Below are 21,607 nucleotides of genomic sequence, written 5' to 3'. Positions count from 1 at the left end.
TGACCTGGGAAAGGATTAGCTGCAATTCCTTTTTCTTCTGAATCTTCCTTCAGAGAATTTGTGGCTAGGCAGCTTCCTCCTCTTGAGGAAGGTGAGCAAGCAGAAGTGTTTAATTGGATCCGAGCACAGGGATCCCAGAAACGTCTACAAAAAAAAAAAAAAAAAAAAAAAAAAAAAAAAAAAAAATCCTTTCACTGTTACACGTTCTGTTAAACAAAGATTTTCTTTAAAAAAGAGAGATGGTGAGGTATTTTATCTGTTTATACAGAGCGCATATCCTCTCAGTGCAGGGCTGTCCCACCACACGGCTGCCTGAAGATGTAACAGAGAGGAGAATTTGAGCAGCAGAAGCTGGAATGTGGCTCCCGCAGTTCCCTTCCTTCACCCCCTGCTCCCCTTCAACTCTCCCCAAAGTCCATGTAACTCGACTTTCTCATGTTGGTTTGTCTGTAAAGCCAAATGATTCTTTTCTTTTTCGTCCCAGCATCCTAGTATCAGGGGCCCCTGGGAAGTGTTTGAAGGATAGTTTTAGATCGGTGTTTACTCCCGGAGTTTCAGACTTTGGAGATGCCCTTTGAATGGTGACGGTGTCAGGTGTTCCCATCCCTGGGGTAAAGGTGGAGGACGGAAGAGGAAGGCTAGGTACCTTACGCATCGGTACACAGTGAGTCATCTCCTTCCCTGGGAACGGAGAGCCATTTTCTCTACCCAGTCACTGCAGGTTGCTTTTCCTCCTTGCTTTTAGATTGAGCTTTGTGTCCACTGACAAATAATTCACGACTTTAGAAGCTGCAGAAGAACACACACAGGCACATGTTACAGCCCCATATTTTACACACACCTTTGCAGTGTTGTTTTTTTTTTTTTTCCCCTTCAATTCATTTTAATTAGCATTCGTACCAGGTCAATACTGGTTTCCCTGTTATGCAAACCCACACCCATGCTAAGCGTCTCTAGGGTTAGGAACACGGTGATAATATGACTGTTTGGTTTCGATGTTTGTGTGCAAGGAGCCCCAGGTCATTTTCAGGAGAGAGAGATTGACTCCAGGAGAGCTTTACCAAAGAAGTGGCCATTCCTGCCCCCTCAGTGGTAACAGCAACGACAACAAAGGACGATTAAAAATATCAAAAGTGATGGAATATTAAAAGCTGACAGTGGCTTCATTTCCAGGCAGTCAAGAAACTCGTGAAGCTGAAATTTCAATGCACGGAATAAGTGACTTCAGGAGAACTCTGGGCTCTCGGGGAGAGGAGAGGGTACAGCCCATGGAAGCATGCCATCTCCACGATAGCCAGGTTACCCTGCCTTGGAAATCTCCGTGCTTGTGCAACTGCTTCCAAGATGTGAGTGCATGCATTGCTGCTCCTGGGCCTTCGGGGTGAAAGTTCCCGGCTGTTGTCTGCTTCTGTCCTCCTCTGCTAATCCTACAGGTGATGTCCGCCCTCCCCAGCCTCCTTCTAGCCCCTCCTCCCATCATGACACACAAGGAGAAGAGACAGAGACAAGACTTTTCACTGAAATGCAAGACAGACACCTTCAAAGGAAACTTTAAGAAAACCCATTCATTATTTATTTTAAGTTTTATTATCATTAGCGTGTGTGTGTGTGTGTGTGTGTGTACCAGTGCATGCATGCCATAGCTCTGCTGTGGAGGTCAGAGAACATTCAAGAGTTGATGCCCACTTTCCAGCTTGGGTTCTGGGTCTCTAAATGAACTCACAGGCCTTGCAGGACGGAGGCTGTATCTGCCAAAGCATCTTCTTTATTTTAATAATTTATATATTTTAATTTTTTTGTATAAGTGGTTTGCCCGCAGGTACGTCTGTGCAGCTTGCGTGTGGAGTGCCTATGGACCCCCTGAAAGTAGAATGACAGGTGGATATAAGCTGCCATGTGGGTGCTGGGGGGAAAAACAGGGACTTATGTCAAACCGTCTTGCGAGCTCAAGAAACCCAGTCCCTGAGTATTTATTATATAAAGAGAACTTTCTTCCCTGCAAAGTAGGGCCTCCTCCTCGGTGCCCTTACATCTTCAGGCTCACACTTTCTATCCCAAGCAGTTGCTAGAAGGTTTTTCCTAAGCGGTGGGGCTCTGGGTTACTTTACAGGAAGAGTTTGGACAGGGACACACAGTTTTCTCTGAGCCTGGTCAGTACTGCTCCCTGGTCATAGGCAATGCCTCTCAGAGAACAGCTTTGGGAAGTGCCTCCTATCATATTCAGTTTTTTTTTCTTTCTGGTTCATAACTACAGTTTTGGAACTTTTATTACAAGTTCAGATTGCATGTCAAACATCTCTCTCCCTCACTCCCCCTGACTCCCCTTATCTTAACCCTCGCTTTTCCCATTACTTCTCTCCCCCAGACAGTTTCACTTCCACTTTCCTGTCATAAAAATGTGTGTGAGCATGTGTGCGCGTTTGTGCACACATGTGCGTGTGTGATTTTATGTGAAATCTAGGACCCCAAAACCAGAAACTACACACAATATTTAAACTTGCAAGGAACTGTCTTTAGGGGAGTGAGTACAGAGAACTTGGAGATTTCAGGCATTTATCAATTACGATGTGTTACCACACGGCTTTAAATTTACACAGATCTTCTTTACTTTAATAAATATAAAATATCATTAATTTTTTTTAAAAGCATCTTCAGGGAGCTGAGGAGATGGTCCAGTTGGTAAGGAACCTGATCTTGAATTCTCAGCATCCACATGCAGGCCAGGCATGGTGGCGTGTGTCTTTAACGCCATGGCTGAGGGTACAGAGACAGGCAGATGCTCACTGGAGCTCACTGGCAAGCAAGTATAATCAACGAGTGAGTTCCAGGTTCAAGGGGAGTTCCTGTCTCAAATAAATGTATGGAATGGAAGACTACTGACACTAACGTCTGGCCTCCCTGTTTCTGTGAGCCCACTACGCACAAAATGAATAAAAATATCATCAAGGTCGGTGGCGCTGTTCTGAGTTGCTTGTGTAGCATATGTGAGATTATGGGCCTGAAACTCAGGACCATGGACACATGAAAACTCGCTTAAAAGGATGAAGTAGGTGGACCTGAACAATTTTAGAACAATTTAAGCCCCCAAAAAAGTGAATGTGAAGCAGTACAAATAGAACCACGCGTTACAAAGGATGTTATCGCCTGCAGGTGTTCCGTTGGTGCAAATCTCTCTCCGTTCTCTTAGAGCGTTGAAAGATAAATTAAGGTGAAGGGACTAGAGTGAGAAAACTTGCCCTACAGGTAAAAATCTCACTATCTTGGAGCCATCTAGCCCCGAGGGCCACCAGACCTTGGAGTCCGCAGCTCAGTGGCCTGGAACTGCATCTTGCCAGCTGTGGAAGCCTGGAGTGCCTCATAGCCTCACCTGAGAAGAGCAGGACCTGCCTGAGGAGGTGTTATGTAGATTAAATGAATAACACATCTGCGATTTTTAGTCAACTGTTTGGCACCTGTCCGTGTTGGTTGCCTTTGTTTTGAGTTGGCCGGGTTACAGGCTAGGGAAGGGCGGCATGCAGCCCTGACAAGATGAGTGAGGAGCTTTTGGCAGAGGACTCTCCCCAGAGACTGAGGTGGTGGGTGCTGCCTCTAGAAGAGCCTGGAAAAGCCCACTCTGGAACTAGTCTTTGGGAATGGACTCTACAGCCCGGGATTTCACGACAGGTTCCAAAAGACAAGGCGCTGTGGGTGTGAGATTATTGTCACACAAATGGGCCACGTTTCAATGAATTTGAATGTATTTCTCTGATGGAATGCTCTTTTCATTTTTTTATGAGCAAAGTACACTTAGAAAATCTCTTGGAGGGAAAAGCAAAAGATAAGGAAGCTTATGGCTTCCTGAAGAATGCTTCCTTTGTGACCTCATGTTCACAATGTCTTGTATGTAGTACATGCTCAATAATTACGTATTGGTTTTGTTTTACATCTTTTAAACAACACTGAAAGGCCTGTTATAAAACATTTGCGGCCTCCATAGAAGCTTAACAGTACAGCATCAACAGCGATTTAGGAAAGTTTTCCATCTAATTCTGGAGGGACTTAGCCACCTGTGTTCCTATGTTAACGTAGCACACAGCTAAACAGAGAGGAGTCTCCTATCTGGAAGGCATCCGTGTGAAAAGAATACACTTGTTCTCTTTTCAAGTATCCTAAGCATAAATTGAATTTGTTTTACCGGTTCCGGAAGAAATCATTTCAGCCCACAAGAGAAACTTAATCTTTTTTTAAGGTTGGGCTGGTCTACACAGTCAGTTCCCCACCAACCAGGGCTACATAATGAAAACCTGTCTTTAAAAAATATCCAAACTTATGCCAGGAATGGTGACACATGCCTTTAATCCCAGCACTTGGAAAGCAGGGGAAGGCAGATCTCTATGAGTTTGAGGCCAGCCTGGTCTACAGAGTGAGTTCCAGGATAGCTAGAGCTACACAAAGAAACCCTCTGTGGGAAAACAAAAAAATTAAAGGAAGGAAGGAAGGAAGGAAGGAAGGAAGGAAGGAAGGAAGGAAGGAAGGAAGGAAGGAAGGAAGGAAGGTCCTATATACATTAACTCACAGAGTGGGAAGGGAGGGAGGAAGGGAGGGAGGGAAATAGTTGGGGGGGGGGGACCACTATACTGGAGAATCACAAAGTGATAATTAACCCATACCAGCATCATTCCCTGTGGCCCAGTTGCGCAGACTAGGTAACGGCTATCCTGATGTTGTTCGAAAGGTAGCCTTAAGAATACCCCTGCGAGCTGGAGAAATGGCTCGTCTGCTAACATGCTTGTCACATTTGTGAGGACAGGAGCTTAGATCCCCAAACCGACATGAAAAGCCAGGCAGATATGGCAGCTTCCTATAATCCCCAGGGAGACTAGCCAGACTAGCCAGACTAGCAGGAAGCTCCGGACTCAACAAGAGGCCCATCCTCAGCAAGTACAGCAAAGAGCAACCAACGGCACCCCACATGAACGCTGACCTCCCTACCGACACTCGATTTCACTACGTGTGTCTACACACATGTGCACTCCAGACATTCATGCACATGATAAAAAAATCATATAATGCTTTTGAAGGCTGGGGAGACGGCTCGGTCAGGAGAGCGGTTGCCATGCTAGTTGAGAACACACGTAAAAGCTGGGCAGGGTGGCGCATGTCTGCAGTCCCAGAGCTGAGGAGCCAGAGGCAGGAGGCTGCCTCTCACTGGCTGCCAGCCTACGCAAATGAAAGAGCTCCAGGTTTAGTGAGAGACTTTATCTCCAAAAAAGTAAGACAGTGAAGGATTGAAAAACCACCTGTGTCCGCCTCTGACCTCTATACACATGAACATGAACATATATGTACTGAAAGAGAGAAGGAAGGTGAGAGGGAGGTAGGGAGGGGAGGAAGAAGGAAAAGAGGGTACGGGGGAGAGGGAGAAAACCCCTTTGATATAAAAATAACACAACAAGGCCATTTGCTGGCATTTCTGTGTGCGTTTGGGGTTGACTGCTGGAAATGACAAAAACGACTGCTCAGCAATAGTCAAAGCCCTTCATTCTTTAGGAATTCTGCTGTGTTTTATAAAGCCCCCATGACCTGAGTCCTCCTTATATCCAGGTGAGAAACATGAAGACAGGAATGAAGTTCACCCAGAGTTATCCAGCTGGTACTCACGGTGCAAGAGTTCAAAGCCACATAAGGCAGAGCATCCTCCTCGGATCTTAGGTTCTGTAACTGGGACAGGGTTATCATGCCAGACTCTGCCACACTCACCACTAGGCTTCAAAACAGTATGTTCTGGTTTGGGGGAAAAAAAATGAGCATGAACAGTTTTTATTAGAGAGAGAACCCAAGTGAGAGTGCGAGTGTGTGTGTGTGTCTGTGTGTGTGTGTGCATGTTTGGAGAAGCACATCTTTGGAGTGTGTGTAGCCAGCAAACCCCAGGGGTCCTCCTGTCACCACTTCCCCAGGGCTGGAATTACAAGCCAGTGCTACTAGGCCCGGTTTTTCACACAGGTCCCAGCAATCTGAACACGTGTCTTCTACCCTACCCCTCCTATTAGAATTTTAGAGAAAATAAAGAGAGTTCTTTTCTACAGTGAGAGAATGTCAAAATGCCAAAAACAAACAAATAAACAGTAACAACAACAAAATCCTTCCGGCAAAGGACTCACTCAATAAAATTAGAAAAATTGAGTGTTAAATTTTAGCATCCACCTGGCGATTCTGAGAAACCAGGAGCAAAGTCTGGCAGTCTAGAGCCATGAAATGCATTTAAGTGCCAAGAATGCCCCCTATTGCCAGCACAAAGAAAGAAAGTGGGCCCAAGTCTGATGTTCCTCTAAGAGGGTTGGATAGCTTGAGCCTCTACCAGGAAATTTCAGGTGCACAAGAGATTTCAAGCTACCACACTTTATGTCTCATCTCTCATGCCCCCTTGGTGGGAGAACTGCTAAAAAGAAAAAAGAAAAAACAAACAAACAAACAAACAAAACAACACCTCTCCATGGCTGTGTTGAGTTTTCAGATTCTCAGTTGGTTGCTTCCTGGTGAAATTCAGATAAACATTTTTCTTCTGTTCTGTTCTGTTTTTTTTTTTTTTTTTTTTGGTTTGTTTGTTTGTTTGTTTTTTGTTTTTACCTACCTGTTCTTTAAATTTTCCCAGGTCAGCGAATCTGATCCTTTATAAATCTCTGCCACTTGTTATTCTTTCAGGAAAGAGTTAACAAAAGACCTTACGAGAGGGAGTTATCCACCAGAGATAGAAAATGTCTGGGATTGGGTGGTGGTTATTTTTAAGCAAGAAGGAAAACAGAAAACAAAGAAGAAAAGAGAGAGAGAGAGAAGGTTTTTTTTTCTTTCTTCAGAGTCCCACCTTAGTCAGGGGAGTATCAGGTGAGAGTCATTCTGAAAGGATTACCTGGCCCTCAACCCCTGGGAATTCTCAGCCTGTATTTGTTTTTTGTCTCCCAACAGAGGTGTGGCAGGAAGGGGTCATGCAGAAGGTGAGCAAGACTTTAAATGCTCCACTTCCTCACTGTGGAGGAACACGGCAGTCAAACCAGGTGAACTAAAATCACTCTTCATTTTTAAAAAACAAGCTCTTCCTCGACAAGTCTTATCTCTTTACTGGGACATCCGTCGCTACTAGAGACTTCAGGGGAATGGAGTTTGGCAAACTCCTTCAAAAAGCAAAAAGAACAAAAACTACATAGATATTTGATGTTGTCTATAAAAAAAAGACACTTCTGAATTTAAGACTCACTGTTCTCATTACTGAAACTTCCATGAGTTAGACCTGTACAATTTAGTTTAATAAAGAATGTTGAACTTAGTGATGACCCTAGCTACTGGGGAGACTGAGGCACAGACTCTATCCTCTCCTGTTGAATAAAAGCAATTGAGTGGTGGTATCCCACTTCAGTAAAAGTTGTTACGAACACCTACCAGTTTTGGCACAGAGTTCCAACACCAAGTGAATATGGTTCACCCAGTGCAACAAAAGGCAGGCACCTACATTTCGAAGGAGCTTACCTTCCTTGCCTGTCAATCTACTTTTGTCACTTTACTAGGATGTAATTGCTATTTATCCTTTAGAAGGCCTTGTGTAAACCCAAGAGGAGGGAAAAAGCCCAGTTATCCTTGCTCGGAAGTATAAGACTTTCATTTCCCTCATTTATGATGAACCTAGAAACTCAAACAATGTAAGGAGAGGGTACTGGGCATTGCCAATGTAATCAAACTGTGCTCTGTAAAAGAAAACTTGTATATTCTAAAAGGATTATTATATGAGTTGGTGGAACACTTCTTGAATACTGGAGATCTAACAAGAGCAGAATTTTAATTGAATGCGATTGATTCACCAGACTTTTTTGCTCCCACCCAGTTTGCCTCCTACGCTTTCTGCTCCTTAACCCCTTTGTTGACAATTCTCCAGTTCTAGTCAGCTTTCTAACTAGTTTTGGCATTCTCAGCTGACAGCTACTTATGGCTGTGATTGGAAGGCAGCCTGGTCCACTGGAAAGAACAGGTGTTTTTTTTTTTTTTGTTTTTTTTGTTTTGTTTTGTTTTTTTAAGTAAAATAGCTCTTCCTTTGAGTTATTCTACCATTTATAAGCTAGGTGGCTTAGGGTAGACATTTTGACTTCTCTTCATTCAGTTTTCCATGGACATAGTTAGGATAACTTTAAGAGCTATTGTGAATTGTCAGTGGTTTACTATGAGTGAGCATTGAGAAAATAACCCAGTTAATCACGGGTAAAATTAAGAAAACAACTGTCTTTGATGGGAATTTGTGAGTAATCTTATAACCTGGTCACGTTACTGTCCACTTCAGATTTCAGCAAATAAGTCCCCCTTGCTCTTTGAGGCCCAGTCTTTCTCCTGTAGCTTTCAAGGTCTATCATGCTGATTCTGATCTTGGTTCTCATACCTCTCATGGCTCTCCATCTTCCACTCTACTGGGGGCTTTGTCATAGGCTGTGCTGGTGCCTTGCTGTGAAACTATATTCATGCTATTCCTTTTCCTGAGGTGATGCATTCCCTCCTTGGCACAGAGCCCACTCTTAGTCACCTCGCAACTTTTGTCCTAGTGTTTTCTAAGACTTTCCAAACCAGCCCGGACTGTGGGTTAGCACAGTGTTCTGTATTCTTCAGCTACCATACTCACGACCCTGTTCAAGGATCTCCCATCAGATGTGAATCCTCTGAACACTGACCCAGTGTCTGCTTCTTTGCGGGGCCAATCACATGACTTTATGCAAGCATGAGAAACACATACACTTTTCCTGCTTATTTCTTACTTTGCACTCCTTATTCTAATAGAAAAGGAGGAGGTGGGATAGAAAGACTGCTTAAAAGTTGAAGGGCACCCCACTGATTGGTTCGCTCCAGAAGCCAATCTTAAAGGAGCAAGCTGGATCCATAACTGCTTTTGTAAACCTAATCCTAATTTAATTTACCTCATCAAGTGCATATATGGTGCGATTTTCATCACCCAAGCATGCAGGTGTGTTTACTAAAACACAGTCCCACACAGGGAAATGGTGGGGGAAGCTTTTGGAAATTAGTCATCTCCGGGTACGTTTTTTACAAAACTCATAGTTTTAAGTATCATCAAATGTATATAAATACATTACTTTCCTTGATGTGATGACCAATCACGTGACAGTGACAGAAGAAGCTTACAGAAAGGAAAGGAGGGCTTATTTTGCATTCCTGTTGGAGGAAACAGTCTATCAGGACAGCAAGGCATGGCGTCAAGAGCTTGAAGTGCATGGTTGAATTGCATGCTCAGTGAGCAAGCAGAGAAGAAATGGAAGTCGATGCCCAGCTTGCTCTCTCCTTTTAATTTACACTGGAGCCCCAGCCCATGGGATGAGGCCATCCATACTTAGGGTGAGTCTTTCCACTTCAATCCCGGTCCAGAAACCTCCTCAGGATTCTAGATCCTGTCAAAAATGACAGTATTAACGACTGCACACCCATGTGCTCTAACTGGTCTGGAATGGGAAATGTCGTCTAAGCTAGCCTCAAACTAGCAGCAATCCTCCTGCCTCAGCCTCCAGAATGCTGAGATTATAGATATGTGTTACCACATCTAGCTCAATGACATCAATTTTTTTTTTACTTTTTAAAAAAAAATATATTTTTATTATTTTAATTTTTTTATTCATCACTCATACATCTCAATTACAAATTCCCCCCTCTCCATTCCTCCCAGGGTTCCTTTCTGTCTTTGTCCTTCCGCAGATCCACTCTTCTTCCACTTCCCTTCGGAAAGAGCAGGCATGCCAGGGATATCAAATGAACACTGCATAACAAGATACAGTAAGACCAGGCACAAACCCTCATACCAGGGTTGAACAAGGCAACCCAGTAGGAGGAAAAGAGTCCCAAGAGCAGGCAAAAGAGTCAGAGACTGCTGGGTGCGGTGGCGCATGCCTGCGATCCCAGCACTCTGAGAGGCAGAGGCAGGCGGAGCTCTGTAAGATGGAGGCCAGCCTGGTCTACAAAGTGAGTCTAGGACAGCCAGGGATACACAGAGAAACCCTGCCTTGAAAAAAAAAAGTCAGAGACATCCTGGGTCCCACATGTTTAGTAATTTTTCTGTTAGCTGGGGGTCGGAGGAGAGCAGGGCAATTATTGTTTATTTTATCAATTGCACTTTTTGTGCCCTAATAGCAGGCGGCTACTTTTCAGATTCTACATTCTATATGGCAGTAGACACTCACATTTCTTCTAAAGCACTATGGGTGCCATGGTGTTGCTGAATAAGAATTACAAGGCAAGCTAGAGTCAGTTGTTCCAGGAATGTAGGTAATCAGATACTATTCTTAGAGGCTATTCTGGAGCAGAAAACCAAAACTTTCTTTTCTTCTGGAAGAAAAAGAAAAATGTTCTTCATTTGGAAATCACTATGAAAAATGTTTTTTGTAAAGTATGTTACGTTTAATAACATAATCATAACCTGTTACTAGATCATCAGTGCCCCTCACTAATTTATCACGTCTACTGCAAAAGGATGCTTGGGTGATGCCAAATACTTGAACACTCTGCAAGTGTCCTGTGCTGTAGACGTTATGAAAAAGTATTATAAAGATTTTTTAATGGGAAATCAGTAAAAATTTCTTTAGAAAACTACAGTGTGCTAGAACTGTGAAGTTAACAGTTGGACTTGACCCTTGTGATGCCTGGGCTCACAATTCCAGCGCTAGGGATGCCAAGGAAAGAGGATTGCAAATTTGAAGCTAGCATCACACACACACACATACACACACACACAACACACACACACATGTACACACACACACACACACACACACGCACGCATGCACGCACATACACACCTTTTAGCACTGTTTAAAGGTTTACAGTAATAAGATTTTGACTTGAGAGGAAGGGGACCATAGATGTGATTCAAGGGAGGGAATATGGGAGACCTTGGAAGGAGGAAAGGAAAATGGAAAGTTGTAGAATTATATTTTAGTTAAAAATGTAAACCAAATAAAGTTTGAGGTCATGTAGGAGAGGGAAGGTTTTGTGCTTCATCTCATACTGTGTGTCTTCAAAACAATATCCTTTTTAGGACCTGCATTTCTGCTCACAGTTTCTATAGATCCTTCCAAGTAGCAATGAAAAATAACTTTCCTCAGTGTAACCCAAGCTACCACCAGCCACCTCATTTTAAAGAACAATTGAAAAGCACAGCTCATCATTCCCTGGGTTAGGGTTAGGGGTCAGGTGGGGGGGAAATGGTATTATTGTCAAGTCTCTGATTTCTAGCCACAATTTTCTTTTGTTTTCACTTCTGAAACATGGGGAAGATACCCAAGGTCACTGAGCCTTTCTAATGATGGAGAAATGATGAGTTGGTAAAGGACCTGGGGTAAAAGAAATTGTGTGAGTTGAAGAAATCTGTTCATGTTTTGACTTGACCCATGCTGTCCCAGTGTCTAAAAAAAAAGCAACTTTTATTACAGATAACACAACGTTGCTAAAAACAACCCAAGAAAAGCATGGTGAGGTGTCTATATAGACAAGCTGAGGGCATCTTGGTTACTCAGACCTCATGTTGAGGTCGCCAACTTTTAACACAATGTTTTCATTTCTGAGTTAGAATAATTTGGAAAGGTAAGCCTGGTCTCATTGGTACCTGCTTCTGTGGTTAATTGGAGATTCACATTCATCTAACAATGGTCTTTATCAAGATAGCTTTATAGTCGAGGATGGTAGAAGGAAGAGTATCCCTTTAGCAGATTAAAAGCAAAGGTGATAGAAATACAAAGCGACCCATGTGACCCATGAGTGAACTCAGGGTGTAAAACAATGCTTAGCCAGACTTCCCTAGAGTCATTTGGAATCTTGGGTGCTGTCCAAAGTCCAGAGTTCAGATTGGATTTGATAATAGCGATGGCATTGTCGCCTACATTTCAAGTTATCTTTGTCTCAGCTTACAAAGGTGACACCATCACTGTCCCTGTCCATAAGTAGGGAGTGACAGCCCTCAAAAATGTATCTTCTGCACACTGCCTCATCTTGCCTTCCACGGAGGGCCTCCTACTGGTATCTAGTCCTGGTGTCTGTGCCTTCAGAGGAAATGGCAGTCTTTTCACTTGATTAAATCCCTTTATCTTGCTGATCTTTGGGGAGTTACATGCCCACGGAAAGCTTACTTTCCACTCTGCTGTCTGAGACTCTAAGGTTAAGAGGACTGGGTTGGTTCTCCAGGTTAAGAATAGTGTTGGTGATTCTCTATTGATCAGAGGTTGTGTAAGGCCATTCTTCAAAGTAAACTTTATCAATAATAATAATAATAATAATAATAATAATAATAATAATAATAAAGTCACTTTGTTCCTCACTGTTCCAACTATCTATCTTAGTTTTTAATGTTTTATCCTGAGGTGGAGAAGGGAGATATTTCTCCTCTCAAAAACCCCTGAAGACCCACCCCCAAAACCTGTAGAATACTGAGAAACAGGTCTGTGTTTTCTAGGCCAAGAGTAAGAAAAGCATAATCTATGTCTCCAAAGGTTTAGGGTGAACTTGTAAAAACCCAACAACAACAACAACAACAACAAAAAGGTCAACCACCAGGAAGCAGAATTGGATTAATTCCTGTGACTGCAGAACACATCTTTACAAGCTGAGGTTTAAGACAACAGAATACCAACACCGACAGCACAGGCTCTAAGATCAACAATCAATAAATGAGACCTCATGAACTGAAAAGCTTCTGTAAAGCAAAAGACACTGTCATCAGAACAAAACAACAGTCTACAGACTGGGAAAGGATCTTCACCAACCCTATATCTGACAGAGGGCTAATATCCAGAATATATAAAGAACTAAAGAAGTTAAAAAGTAACAAATCAAGTAATCCAATTAAAAAATGGGGTACGGAGCTAAACAGAGAATTCTCTGTAGAGGAATAGAGAATGGCAGAGAAACACTTAAAGAAATGTTCAACGTCCTTAGCTATCAGGGAGATGTGAATCAAAACAACCCTGAGATTTCACCTTACACCTATCAGAATGGCTAAGATCAAAAACTCAAGTGATAACACATGCTGGAGAGGTTGTGGAGAAAGGGGAACCCTCCTCCATTGCTGGTGGGAATATAAACTTGTACAACCACTTTAGAAATCCATCTGGCACTTTCTCACACAATTAGGAATAGTGCTTCCTCAAGATCCAGCTATAACGTTCCTAGGCATATATCCAAAATATGCTCAGGTACACAACAAGGACATTTGTTTAACCATGTTCGTAGAAGCTTTATTCATAATAGCCAGAAACTGGAAACAACCCAGATGTCCCTCAACAGAGGAATGGATTCAGAAATTGGGGTATATTTAAAATGGAATACTACTCAGCAATTAAAAACAAGGAAATCATGAAATTTGTAGGCAAATGGTGGGAACTAGAGAAGATCATCCTGGGTGAGGTATCCCAGAAACAGAAAGACACACACACAGTATATACTCTCTTATAAGTGGATACTAGACCTAAAAGATAGGATAAACATACTAAAATTTGTGCACCTAAAGAAGCTAAACAAGAAGGAGGACCCTGGGTAAGATGATCAGTTCTCACTTAGAAAGACAAATGGGATGGACACTGGATGTAGGAGAAAACAAGAAATAGGACAGGAGCCTACTACAGAGGGCCTCTGAAAGACTCTACCTAGCAGTGTATCAGAGCAGATGCTGAGACTCATAACCAAACTTTGGGCAGAGTGCAGGGAATCATATGAAAGAAGGGGGAGTTAGTATGACCTGGAGAGGACAAGAGCTCCAAAAGGACCAAATATATCTGGGAACAGGGGTCTTTTCTGAGACTGATTCTCCTACCAAGGACCATATATGGCTATAACCTAGAACCCCTGCTCAGATGTAGACCATGGCAGCTCAGTATCCAAGTGGGTACCCTGGTAAGGGGAACAGGGACTGTCTCTGACATGAACTCAGTGGCTGGATCTTTGACCTCCCCTCCCTGTCCCCAATGGTGGAGCAGCCTTGCTAGGCCACAGAGGAGGATATTGCAGCCAGTACTGATGGGACCTGATAAGCGAGGGTCAGATGGAAGGGGAGGAGGACCTCCCCTATCAGTGGACTTAAAGAGGGGCAGGGAAGAGATGAGGGAGGGAGGGTGTGATTGGGAGGGAATGAGGGAGGTGGCTACAGCTGGGATACAAAGTAAATAAACCATAATTAATATAAGAAATAAAAATTTAATTAAAAAATAATAAGTCAATAAAAGTTAAAAAAAAAAAAGACAACAGAAATGTATCCTCTCAGAGTTCTAAAAGATAGAAGTCAAAATTGAGCTCCCAAGGTTTCTAGACCAAGGAGTTGCAAACACCATGTTCCTGTTGTGGGATCTAAGGGAGAATCTTGTCATTGTCTCTTTGAGTGTCTGGTGAGGGCCAGCATTTGATGACTTATGGTGACTTGGCTGTGTCTCTGCAATCACAACGCCTACTTTTTTGTGTGTGCTAATTCTCCATGTGCCGACCTCTTAGACAGACAAGGATACCTGCTGGGTCAGCTCAGATAACCTGACATAAGCTTCCTGCTCATGAGCCTTTAATGTAATCATAGCTACAAGAACCTTTCTCCTACAGAAAATAACATTTATGAGTTTAGAGAATTAGGACCTGATATCTGAGGTCATATAGCAAATCTTAGAGATCTGAGGTGTCAATTCCCAGTAGAGTTCACGCAGTCAAGTAGAAGGCATATAAAACACAGAGATCAGGTTTTGCGTATAGATGAATCACCCAACTTGCAAATATAAACCTTTCTGTACGTCAAATGATGTGGCATATTATATACTGAAAAATGGTAAATGCTCCTCATGGGTTATTAATTACTCTGACGTCAGGGCTATAGTTATTTATAAATCTATTTTAAAACCTTCTGTGCAGCATTTGCTGAGAAAGCTCAAAAATTGTCTTATTCTTTCTGTACATCCACAGAACATACGGTGAAATAATTCATACTTCGTTTTATTTTTGCTGTAACACATAGGGATTTATTTTCTTTCTATTGTTATGGTCTACCATTATTCAAAAAGGTTACCATTTGGCAAGTTGTTAATTATGTTTTGGTGAGTGGACGCTGACAGCCAGTTCTAGGGAAGATCAGGAGCTCAACTTCTGCTAAGTGATCTCACCCACTGAGGAAGCCTGAATTACGCAACCACGCTCCTTCATTTAGGACAGGCTTTATATAATCGTAACGATGCCTCTATATTACCAGGGAATAATGTGGATATGTCTCTTCAGGCTTCAGACAAGAATGAGGAATCCAGGTCAGTGGCAACCCAGTTCTCTGCAACCATTCATTGTGGAGAGTGACAAAGGTCCTCCTGTCTTTTCAAGGCGGCTGTGGCTCGCTCTGTCTCAGGAAGCCAGGAGGAAGACAGATAAGCAAGAACACGGTAGTACAAGGACCCCAGCTCCCTACTGCAATGATCTGCAAGGGACTCTGAGAAATATAGTCTATCTGTGATTTGGGAAGGAGAGAAGGGATTTTGATTAATACCCTTCTCAATTAACATGAACTATTTACTATCTTAGAAAAATAGAACATAATTATGGAAGTCGAAGTCAGCATGTTCTATTAGGTCAAATATTTCAAATATTGGTTAATGGAGGAATCAAGTCCCAAGACTTTTAAAATAAATTTTAATGTTATGTAATGTATGTCAATCTTTTTTCCTCTCTGTTTCTTCAATTGAGAGGTTTCCAGGGCCTCTTGGCCTAGACAGGGTTCCAAAAGCTGAACTAAGCCTGGGTGACTGGTAGGTTGTGCCCTGCTGAGTACAAGAGAAAAGAATCATGCCCCATCTTCTTCTCAGGCGCAGGAAGGACCAGGAGCAAGGAAATCTCTAATTTTCAAGTCCACTGAGCAGAGTACAAGAGTAAAGTCAAAAATAAAGAGTTTCCCATTGAGAGCCAGTGGGATGGATCAAGCAAGTCCTGTAGGCTGAGGAGCCTGGAAGGGTGCCCAGAGGCCATCGCCTGCCCAGGACCCTGAAGGAATAGAGACTTTCCTTTTCCATCATTTCCTTTAGCTTGAGATTTATCCACATTCTCCATTTGGATAAGGGTAATTGGAATGTAAATCACTCACACTGATGGCTGATGCTGATCTGTTGTGAAATTGTGAAGGAAAACCAAAACCCTACAAATCCAATTAGTAGACTCTTCTGAACTAATTAATGTTGAAAATAAAATTTGCTTTAATTTTTTAGAGGATGTGTTGTAACAGAATAGCACAGAGAAGTTAGATTTAATAATATATTGATTCAATGCCTGTCTCTCCCATCAAGTAGTCTGTGATCTCATAAAAACAACAACAACAACAACAACAAAACCAAACCTCTATGTTCTATGACCTTGAACTTATAGTCTATATTGTGGGAGATCACAATTATTCATAATTACTTTAAATATGTAAATAAAAGAAAATTCAAGTATATGTAACAAAATATTAAAATGTATTTTTTCTTTCTTCTTCCCCTTCTTCTTAACCTCTTTTTCTCTACCTTCCTCCTGTCTTCCTTCCTTCCTTCCTTCCTTCCTTCCTTCCTTCCTTCCTTCCTTCCTTCCTTCCTCTTCTGCGTATATAACATCTGCCTCTTTTACCTTAAAATCAAGAGTTAAGCCATGACAACTGATGCACCTAGCAAAGTCAAATGTCAACTTGGGAACATTTTCTAATAGACCTGAGCAGTCTTCTGTGTTTTAGTTACTTTTTTTCTGTTATGATAACTGACCGTACCAGCTTCAGAGAGCAAGGGCTTATTTTTGTCCACAGTTGAAGTTTCAATCCAGCATGGTGGGGCACTCAAGAGAGCAGGGCCTTGAAGCAACTGTGCCACACTTAATACACAATCAGGAAACCAGGAGGGATGAGTGCACACTGCTCTTCGGTTCCCTTTCAGAGAGAAATCTACCACAGCACAGTAGGGGCTCTTCTTACCTCAATTAATAATGCCCAGAGACAAGGAGATGGCTCAAAATCACTTATCACCTAGCCTGAGAGAGAACCAAGCTCTCAAGTTGTCCTTTGACCTCCCTGCATCTGTTGTGGCAACACATACACACCCACATTAAATTGTGGCTTAGAGATGGCTTAGCGGTTAAAATCATGTCCTGGTCTTACTCGAGTTAGGTTCTTAGCACCTGTGTTGGGCAATTTAAGACCCTTCGTTATTCCAGCCCTATGACATCTTCTTCTGGACATCAAGGGTACTAGCATTCATGTGAAAACACACGCACATATAACATAATTAAAAGATAAAGTTCTATGTACATTTTTAAAAATTTAAAGAAAATATCCTATAGTCATACCCGAAGGCCCATTTCCCATGTGATTCTAGATCTGTTTCAAGTTGACAATCAACAGTAAACATCACATCCCATAAGCCTAAAAATATTTCTAAGACATTATATTTATTAAGGAAATAAATACAAAAATGGATATAGAACAAATGATTTGAAAAATATTTACAAAAGCATCTTAACATTCCCTGAAGAAGATATGTGATAAATATTACTGATCTATACCTGTCTATCCTTCCTACCATTACTCTGTTTAGATACATTCACAGTAAACTTTCAAGGACTTTTATTTGGTCTATGGAATTCATAGTCACTGGGCATGATAGTACAACTTCTGGCCAACTGTGAGAACAGTATTCATTGGTGATTGTGAGAACAAAGAAAGATTTCTATAAAGGTGATGAGGCAGAAAGGGAAAACACATACCTGGAGGAACAGGGAGAGAGGAGGAGAGAACTGTTCAGCCTTCTTGGCACCCTGAAGCCTGAGCACAAAGGGAATGTGGCGGCCCGTGGCCTAAGATAACTCAGAAAATGAGCTTAATGATCCCAGGGAACAAAAATTGCAACATAAACTGGGAAGCAGATAAAGTTGGGTGATGTGGTGAAATTAGGCATGAGTTTCAAATAGACTGAAAAAAAAATTTCGTGGAACTTTCAGATGATTGTGAAACAACTTTATAAAAATGATATTACCTATACTGATCAAGATTGTAATATGTGTCTGTTACTTACAAATCTTTGAAAGGCAGAATGTTAATGCTTGACATTTCCCTTAAGAGGTGGAATTAATATTTCTCCCAATATCCCACCAGAGAAACTGAATTATAAAGAAAAGTCCTATGAACAAATACATAAATTAATGAGATAAAACAAACAGAAAAAGAAAAGTCCTAAGTCTTAATTAACATTCTGGATTCCAGGTGCTGGGTAAAAAGTACATCCCCCCACCACACACAATCTAACTAGGAAAAGAACTCAGTTCATAAATACTTTCCATGACACTAAGTTCTGAGAAAGCTTAGCTCACATCCTCTGAGATGGATTGATGATAGTTGATCCCTGCAAAGGCATGCTTCGCCAAGGCCATACTACAGCAGTTCAGAAAGATCTCCCTCAAAGGCATTTCATCTACCAGTATCAGCAAAGAGATCTCAGGGAATGACTAAGTTTTGACCAGCAAGGCTTTGTTGAGTCATCCTCTTCAGAAATATCACCTTGATTCATCAGCTACATTTTTTTTACATTAATTGCATTTAACATCTGACATCTTTGTAACCCTTTCTCCACATCACTGAATCCTAAGAAGAAAATAAGACAAGCCAAACCCAGATTATGGCTGAAGTAAAAACTGAGCATTAGGGAATTAAAGTGAAAACTGAATGTGTTCAATATACCATGAAATTCAAAAGAAGATCTTATATTTCATAAGGCAAAAAAGAATAGCGTTTTTTTCTTAATGTCAAATGTTAATTTTTTTCTATAGACTATAAATTGTATCCTTTTACATAAAATGATACTGATATGATTACTGTAAGAAATGTAATTATCAGGAAGACAGAATATTTTTAAATTCAGCTGTCTTTTTTAATCATAAAATTGCAAAAAGAGTTACAATGGTTACATAGGTCTTCTAAACACATTAGCTGTTATGTAATAAAGTGTGCCCTGGCCTTTAGTTGAAAGTGATATTTGAGCATCTAAGGTTAATTCTTCAGAAAATTGTCCACAACCCTGGGTCACACAGGTCAACTTAGAGATGACCCTTTTATTCTCCCTTAAGAACATATTATTGTTTGTGACAAATATGTTCTGGTTTTGCTGAATGGGTATCAGTTTCCCTTACTGTGAAAACAGCCCTCTGGTTTTTATGGGGCTGTACTCATCTCCATCAGGAAGTCTTCATTGGTTTTTCTGCATTGCAGATGAAAATGCAAAAAGTGTGTTCTTATTGCCTCGTCACCATTGCTATCACTTGTGAAGACCAATCAGATAATAGCCCAGGAATTTGGCCCAGGGACAGGCATGGCCGGTGCTGTCTTTGATTACACCTTTCCAAAGAGATCAGCCCTATTCTCTGCTCAGATCTTTGTCACTGCTGTGCTCCTCTGTCTCTTGGGGTCTGGATGCTCTTCAGTTTCTAATACACCGAGAGCTGTTCCACATTCTTCCACTAAATTCCTCTTCCTAAAAGTTAATTGGTTTTTGTTGTCTTTAAACAAAAAGCATTAACTTGCACAGTATCCTTTTAAAAAGTGTAATGAAATCTCAAATTCTCTTAGCCTAACATTCTAAATAAGATCAAACCCTCTCTGAGTGTTTGGTTTTTAACATTTTCTGTGTGATGAACCCCTCTTGACTAAAAGAATAGATTACCCAAATATAAAGTCTGAGTCATAATAGATACAAGGAAACTACAAATAAATTAAGTGAGAGGCAAGTTCTCTTTCAGTGTTCATTCATCAACCTTGCCCTCATTACTCTGAGTTTTTATCGCTGGAGAAAAGCCAGCAAGCTTAACTCTTTCTTACTTGAGCTTTTTCAAAGCCTGCTCAAGTCTACTGTCTCTCATGTGCTGACGACTTGTCCTTATCCCTGTTCTTATCGAAGCACTTACCACTCTCACTCTTTGAGTAGAACACAGTCACAATCACGTGTTCTCACTGTATGTCTTTCATCCACCAGAGGGTGAACACACATGAACAAGCGTCCCATCCCTGTCTTAAGTCTCTCCAACAATAGCTGGGGGGCTGAAACCACAAAAAGCACAACAGAATACAGTTGACCTCTTGTTTTTGGTAAGAAGAACCCAATAGGAAGAATTGAGAAGCTCCATGAACTTGGATAGGAATGGGAAACAAAAATAAAGACTAACCACTAACTCAAGACCCACAAACTCAAATGCATTATTTTCTTTGATTAACATTAGAGGCAACAAACAGCTCTGGTATTAATAACACCTGAGGCCTTGTCCTGAGCAACGACAGCGAGTTTCCTATCACTGCAGTATTGTTTACACTGCATTTCAGTATATTCTGACATGTAGTTTCATTTGCTGTGACGACAGTAACTGGGCACATCATCTTCATTTATTTCATTTCTTTATTAAATAAACAGAATGCATTGGCAAGTATTTAATTTTTCTTTTTTAGTGTTTAGAAGATTTCTCTATGATTGATTTCTTTTGTAATTTTATATTATACATGTTTAAACATACTGAGAAAGAACTTATATGAATTTCTTCATACTGGCAAAGCCCCCATTTCATTTGAAAGGCTTTCATGGTGGAAGGCAAAGAAATGGGCCTGCAGAGGAAAGAACAAATAAGGACTCAAGACAGTCAGTCATTTCACCTCTCACTAAGCAACGGTCGGTCACTTGCTCTCTACTCAGAGAGCTCCTTGGAATAGCAGCACCTACATCATTTGTGAAAGCTTAGGAGAAACCTCCCTATGCATAATTTTCCCATTGTCCACCATAGAAGCATTGCTTTTATTTTACTTTATTTAAATCATCTCAGGCACAGATATACTCACTCGTAATGTCAGTATACCAGGACACAGCCGAGCATTCTGAACCAAAATGCTTTCCTAAAAATTATAAAATAAACAAACAAGGAACCAAGTACCAAGGGACTTTTTGGGGACTTTCAAAAGCTAACTTTTGAAAAGGAAGTGTCATTACAACAAATTTCTTGAGTTAGCATGTGCCTTGTTTTCATACTGGCTCCATGTTTACTGCCTTTTTCTCTTTGTCTTCAAAGCAAGCTGTTGAAGTATACTATGTACGCTAGGGAAAACAAACAAACAAAAAAAGGAAAACAAAAAAGCAACTGTCAACCAAAGATATTATTGTTAGCTAATTTAAATTTAAGGACTCTCTATGTCTGCTATGTACTTTGTAGATTGTGTTCAATAGTAAAACTTCTCAGAAAATAAGAGAACTCATTTCTTGCATGCTTGCTTTGTTATATACATGAGAGTAACTGCATTATTACTTATTAGAGACTCGTGGTCATCATTTAACTCCTTGGCTGCCATTTCCTTTCATTATTACAGAATTTATAATGTGTGTGTGTGTGTGTGTGTGTGTGTGATTGTGTCCTGAGTTTATAATTTTACTTTTTATCTTTTTCTGTTTGTTTGTTGGTTATTGTTTTCCCAGACAGGGTTTCTTTGTATAGCCTTGGCTGTCCTGGACTCACTTTGTAGACCAGGCTTGCCTGGAACTCACAGAGATTCTCCTGCCTCCGCTTACTTTTTATCTCATAATATCTTTTAATTTTTTAA

The 21,607-nt window shown here is 41.2% G+C and overlaps 1 long non-coding RNA gene across 1 annotated transcript; it reads right to left on the bottom strand.

Moving 5' to 3' along the window:
• Positions 1-644: 644 nt before the first annotated feature.
• Positions 645-7,428, bottom strand: LOC129683992 (uncharacterized). Its single transcript, XR_008721230.1, has 3 exons — positions 7,414-7,428; positions 5,641-5,763; positions 645-789 (listed from the first exon to the last, which is right to left on the bottom strand). It is a non-coding gene; the product is annotated as an uncharacterized LOC129683992 (long non-coding RNA).
• Positions 7,429-21,607: the final 14,179 nt, after the last annotated feature.

Source organism: Psammomys obesus, unplaced genomic scaffold (assembly GCF_907164565.1).
Source record: "Psammomys obesus unplaced genomic scaffold, mPsaObe1.curated_primary_1811, whole genome shotgun sequence".
NCBI lineage: Eukaryota > Metazoa > Chordata > Mammalia > Rodentia > Muridae > Psammomys > Psammomys obesus.
This window is presented reverse-complemented; position numbering and strand designations above follow the sequence as displayed.